Source organism: Mirounga leonina, unplaced genomic scaffold (assembly GCF_011800145.1).
Source record: "Mirounga leonina isolate KUSES-001 unplaced genomic scaffold, KU_Mleo_1.0 Mir_129, whole genome shotgun sequence".
Taxonomy (NCBI): Eukaryota; Metazoa; Chordata; class Mammalia; order Carnivora; family Phocidae; genus Mirounga; species Mirounga leonina.
This window is the reverse complement of record NW_023270323.1, coordinates 29,344,537-29,351,456: the sequence shown is the minus strand read 5'-3', so window position 1 is coordinate 29,351,456 and position 6,920 is coordinate 29,344,537. Positions and strand designations below refer to the sequence as shown.

At 33.6% G+C, this 6,920-nt stretch overlaps 1 pseudogene; it reads left to right on the top strand.

Moving 5' to 3' along the window:
• The first annotated feature begins 5,299 nt into the window (after window positions 1-5,299).
• Window positions 5,300-5,481, top strand: LOC118010986 (annotated as a pseudogene).
• Window positions 5,482-6,920: the final 1,439 nt, after the last annotated feature.

Here is a 6,920-nt window from a genome sequence, read left to right as displayed (position 1 = left end):
GCGCCTGGGTGGCTCAGTTGGTTAAGCGACTACCTTCGGCTCAGGTCATGATCCTGGAGTTCCAGGATCGAGTCCCACATCGGGCTCCCTGCTCAGCGGGGGGTCTGCTTCCCCCTCTGACCCTCTTCCCTCTCGTGCTCTCTGTCTCTCATTCTCTCTCTCTCTCAAATAAATAAATAAATAAAAATCTTTAAAAAAAACAAAACAAAAAAAACAATGGGGGTATAGGGTTGTAGTAGAAAATGAAAACAATACAGAAATATTTTTGAGTAATGTGAGAGTGGGAAGGGGATGATAGAAAAGATTGTTATTCAGTCAACAATCAGCACACAATATTTTTGTCACAGACAGAGGGACTATAAAGCCTTTCCCAAATAGATTCAGAAAACATTTTATAGAAGACATTCACTTGCAAAACATTTCAACAGAGCCCTTGAAGAAAAATATAACTTCAGTAGTATTTTTATTTTTTCCACAGATTGTCTAATAGTCATTAGAATCAGAAGTGTGATTAGCTAAGGAAAAACATACTGAAAACAATTTTATTTTTACAGAGATTGAAATCTGTACAGCAGCCTAGACACCAGAAAGGAAACATATTTATTAACATATTTCACTGTGAAATATGAAATAATATAGAATATGTCAGGAAAAGTAAACTTGACCCATTTTCCTGAAGAATTCCAAATAAGAATTGATATAATCTCCTTATTAAATATTGATAGTGGTCATATAAGCATATAAGAGTTGTGAATGTATATGTTGTGAAGTCACTTTAATAATATTATAGTATGACACAATACAAATTAAATAGAATAATTATTATGTAGGAAGATATATGTAGTTAATTCTCTTTTTTCTCTAAACTATACTTTTCTCAACAAATTTGTTATTGTAAAACTACACCTAATTAAACTTCTCTGAAGATATTACTAAGAAATGGCACCTAAATCTGTTAGACCCAATAATCATAGAAGGTGACTCAAATGTGACCTTCAATTTTGTAAATGCTTAACTATTCTATTTAAGATTGATTTTAGTTTACTATTCATTAAATAAAACTCTTTTAGGAAACTGCCTGCTTTAACTCTGGAGTTATTTTAAAATAATAGTTTATTTCAAGTGGCTATAGTTTGCATAGTTAGTTTTATAGTTGTATAGTTTTCTAGTTTATACAGATAGTTTTAAGTGGCTTAAATAGTTTAAGTAACAATGGAATCTTGCAGCCCAAGAGACTTGTCTTACTGATAAGATAGGTGTAATCTATAATTAGTATACAACATATAATTATTAAGTAAACTTTATGAAAGTGATAATTTTAGAGAACTTAGTATCACTGTCTTTCTTTAAAGGGATTTTTTTTTTTGTCAATTTTTTTATACCACTACTTTGTTACATATCATAGCTTGAAACACTTTATTCCATTCATCGTGCTAAGTTTAATATTAGGCTAAGCTGCTACATTATTAAATTGTCACAGATTAAGAAATATCAAAGTTGGTACTAATAAGATTTTATTATATTACTATATATATTTATACTAATATATTTATTATGGTACATATCAGATAATTTTTTTAAAGGGAGAAGCTTAACTTGCTTAAATTTCTACCTTCTCCAAGTTAAAAAATTAACATATTCATGTGAATTTCCTTTATAGGAATTTGTATTGGAGACCTCAACATTTTAATGCAGACATCTGTTGAAAATGTACACAATTAAGCTCATGGCATTCCCAATAGATCCATAAATAGAAATGCTATTTAATAACTATTTTCAAGTTCATATGTTTAAGAAGACAGAGAATTGTATTTTAGCTCTGTAATTTCAGTGAGACCCTTAGAGATCAATGGCTACATGCTGTTCTGAGGCTCTTTAACTACCAAGTGTTATGTTGCAAGTTCCGAGTGGTACTTCCAAGAGTAACCAGAAGAGAGCATCCATATCTCAGAGACACGTGTGGCTAAATGAATAAGGCACAGAAGGTCTGACACACAGCTTAAGCCCCCTCTTTCTGGGGAAATGATGAATTTCCTGTGATCATGCTCACATGGCTTAGGAAATGACTGGAGGGAAGTTGATATTCCAAGATTCAAGCGTCTGGTGTTCAAATAAACCCAATTTAACTGTGTCCCAGTTCTACAAATCTGTTGTCAAAACAATTTAGGCTAAGCAGTATAGTCATATACTTATTCCAGGGCACAACAGTCCACTAATCTAATTACTGAGTGGGTTCTAAGAAGAAGAAAATTAAATTAAGAAAAATTGTTTTGCATAGCAGTGATTTATAGCCTACTTTACTCCCCAAACTCATGACAAGTGTGAAATTCAAGGCTTCCAGAATATGATTTTTTAAGAGTAAAATGGCAAAACATTTCTATAGGAAGAAAAGAAAAAATATATTAAAATAAAGACAAAAAACATAATTACCTATTACTTTTTACAATAGTATTTAAATAACAATGCTTTTTAGTCTAGTAAATAAAAATTATATTATTTTCCAAATATAACAGACTTTTCAGTTTCCCTTTTGCAGTGGAGTATCATTTCAACTTGTGTGTATGCACAATATTTGTATATTGATGATGTGATTTTTCTTATTATGTCTTCATTTCCAAGTCCTGATTATTTAAACTCCTCTGTGCTTCCTACTCCATGAAATTAGTCTTTGGTACTTGAATCAGAATAGAATATTCTCTCATATATCTCACCTAAATTAGGTCGAGTTATCTCAACAGAACTCTGCATGCTAAGCTATAACTATATTAAATACATAAATCAAAAAATTATTAACTGTAAGTTGCAACATTTTCAGGCTTAAAGCATATTAGAGATGCTGTTGGAGTTAGAGTTTTACATATGTTTTACTGAAGGAATTTTTTTAAAAAGCCTTACAAAATGCTGGATGAAAAAGTGATTTCATAATAGAGTAAGTAATTATTTGTGAAATTATTTTTCTCACTCTACTAGAGTTCAGTATAAATCAATCCTTTCCTTCCCTCCTTCCTTCCTTCCTTCCTTCCTTCCTTCCTTCCTTCCTTCCTTCCTTCCTTCCTTCCTTCCTTCCTCCCTCCCTCCCTCCCTCCCTTCCTTCCTCCATACCTTCTTTTCTTTCTTCTTTTTTTCTCTCCAACTCTAATATCCAGAAATCCTAGTTCCCTGTAAAGTGGTTACAGGATCAATTGCCCCAACCAAGTTTAGCACTGCTTCTTAACATGTATTTTTTGGTCAATAATTTGATGAAAACTTTATAGGCTCTTCACAGAAAAAAAAAGCATATGAACATAAAATGTTTCTTACAGTTTTATAGAATTAGAAGATTGCTCACCCAAGCTCAAATATGGACACTATAGTGACTGATTCATGAACCTCTGTTAAAGAAAAGTACTTGAGGGCTCCTGGGAGGCTCAGTTGGTTAAGCGACAGCCGTCAGCTCATGTCTTGATCTTGGAGTCTCAGAATCCAGTCCCTTGGTAGCAGGGAGTCTGCTTCTCCCTCTGACCCTCCCCCCCACTTCACGCTCTCATTCTTTCTTTGAGATAAATAAATAAAATATTTAAAAAAGAAAGTACTTGATTGTGAGTACATTATTTTAAATAATTTAAAGTGCACTTAACTTCTCAAGGTAAAAGAGGCCTCACAGGAGATAGAGATAGGCTCAAAATTTATTTTAACTAGAAATATTCCCTGTCTTCCAACTTAGTGAATTATATGCATATTATGTAAAATCATAATTCATCCAAATATTGTTACTTAACAACAGCTGTGGAATACACATTGTTTTATACATAAGGAGTATAATTTTTTTATATGCAGTACAGTTTTTTTTTAAAAAGAAAGATACAGCATCAGTTTGCATTGAGAGTTCAGTTCTATGCAATCATTTCATCTCTTTCCTACACAGTTACAATGTAGTAGGAGGGTATTAATATATATCTCACAGAATAGCCCCAATAATAGATATTTGTTTTTGAAGATTATGTACAAATCATTATACTAAATTCTTCACATGTAGTTCATCATTTTATTATAAATATTAAATTAGAGTATGAAAATTATAATATTGTATTGAAATAATAATAATGTAATAAAATACATTATAAAGTATAAAGTACAAATAAACTTACCAACTTTTGCATAGGGGAAAACCTATGATCTAAGGAATAATAAACTTTATCCCTGAATAGTTGGGAGTATAATCTGAAATAGCCCATTTTAAGTGGCAATTTTTTTAAACTTTCATGTTTTATCATTTAAATAAATAATAAAAATGTTGTATTATATGGGGTGCCTAGGTGGCTCAGTTCATTAAGGGTCTCTGCCTTCTTCGGTTCAGGTCAGGATCCCGGGGCCCTGGGATTGAGCCCCACATCCGGCTCCCTGCTCAGAGGGGAGCCCCCTTCTCCCTCTCCCTCTGCCTGCCGCTCAGCCTACTTGTGCGCTCTCTCTAAAAAATATATAAAATCTTTAAAAAAGTGTTGTATTATATTCCACAATATATTTCAATATGAAAGCCAGCATAAGTTTCCAGGTAAATTAACTTTTTTATATCAAATATTTGAATAAAAATTACCCCAAGAAATATACTGCTTTTATTCCAACTCTTTACAAAATCCTGGTAATTCATCAAGTGCCCCAGTGAGAAATAAACATATTCTAAAGTGTGAACAATCTGGAATCCAGCCATAGATATAGTACTTATCCCACTTGGAAGATTCATTTCTTTTTTTGCTCCAGCAGCACATGTGCTCACACACACACCAGTTCTTGGGGGAGACCCCAGGTGGCAAATTGAGGCAAAGAGAAATAAATAGAAAACAAGAAATGGCAGGTAAGTTGCCAGGGCCAAAACCTCTACCCCTCCATTACTTGTCCATCCATAATTCCTAGCCATAAACTTTATCCTTGTAGTCTTCAAGAAGTAAATAGTTTATAGGATGGCAAAGATTATAGAACAGTTTGTGATAGTAAAGGATTAAAGACAGGATAGTCAGATTTGAATCCTGCTCAGGTGCTTGGTTGCAGTATGAAACTTTTCCCATCTATGGAGATGATCACAATAATATACAACTTGTCAGGTTGCCTTGAGGATTAAATGAGTAAATATAAAAACACTTTGTATCTTATGAATTGCTACATAGATTAATTGTAAACACCAATGTTTGTATTGTCTATACAAATGTTAAGGAATCTACGCAAAACTTAGTGAAATACTTGTTTTTAGCCTGTAATATACTAAAAGATCTTCCGTTATCATCCACATGATCCCTTATTTTCCCATCCAAAATATGGAAGATGTAGCTTTGCGCAGTGGCAGTATCGTAGCCAATGAGGTTTATCCGAGGCGCGATTATTGCTAATTGAAAACTTTTCCCAAAATATGGAAGATGTAGAAAAGAAGTAGGCTTTTAAAAAACAACCCACATGTATTAATAATAACTATGTGTATATGATTCCAATGTGTTGGGTTATTGTCCCATACACGTGATAATTGTTAATGCATATAGAGTGGTTTTTGTTGCTGTTGTTTATTTATTTATTTATTTATTTTAAGCCTACTTCTTTATATCCTATAAATGGTAGTAACTAAAGATTTTTCATGGAGGACCAAGGGAAGAAATAACAATTGACTTAAATTAAAATGTTAGAGCACAGGGGGCAGGCAAGATTATATGGATTACGGTAAGAAAAAAAAAAAGGGGATATGAAAGCAGGTTGGTCTGCAGAAAAAATATCCATAGAGGATAGTGTAAGTAGGCTATCTTGATAGCTCCTTCTACTTCCCCTTATCACCTAAGAGATAGCTAATTTTCTTAGCTTTACTTTCAAGGGATCCAACGTATATTTTCACACCTTATTTCTCAGGACATCTTTATACAAAATCTGTAATCACCTAAAATTCTTTTTATAACCAAATATCCATTGGACATTCATACTTCTTTACTGTGTACTTATTCTAGGACTCTGTGCTAGAAAACTACTATGCTATCTCCTCATTGCTGCCATAACAAATTGCCACAAATTTAATGATTTAACACAAACTTAATATCTTACTATTCTGAAGGTCAGAAATTTGAAATGATATTAATGGACTAAAAAAAAAAAAAAAGGATATTCATAGGTCTGTGTTCCCTCTGGAAAGTCTGGGGAGAATTCACTGAGTTGCCTTTTCCAGCTCCTGGAAACTGGCTGTGTCCTTGGTGTGTGGCCCTCTCTCCATCTTCAAAGCCATCAGTGTAGGGCCCCCCAAATCTCGTTGACTCTGATTTCACAATTTCACTTTCAATGATCCTTGTGATTACATTTCATCCATTTGGAAAATCCAGGACAATAGTTCTAATTTTACAGTTATCTGATTAGCAAACTTAATTCTCCTTTTCCAGGTGACATAACATACTTACAGGTTTAGAATTAGGAGTTGAATATTTTTGGGTGGCCATCATTCTGCATATGGCAGATCCTAATCCAAACTAGTCCTTCATGTTCCTAAACTCAGAGCAATATTTTCTGTAGAAATTGCTTATTATCCAACCATGAATTATTCTATATTATTACTTTCATCACCATTTGTTTATCTTATCTTTCTGGATAACAATCTTAATATGTTAGAATCCTTCATCTTTTCAGGGCTTGATACACTGAGGGCTCAGTCTATCTCCCCAAAATCCAATAATATGTTCATTCTCACCCTAAAGTTTTCTTTCTTTTTTTTTTTTTTTTAAGACTTATTTATTTATTTGAGAGAGAGCACGAGAGGGAGGAGCAGCTGGGGTGGTAGAGACAACCTCAAGCAGTCTCCTCTCAGAGCAAGGAGCCTGACCTGGGGCTCAATCTCAAGACCCAAGATCATGACCCGAGATCATGACCCAAGCCGAAACCAAGAGTCAGATCCTTAACTGACTGCACCACCCAGGCGCCCC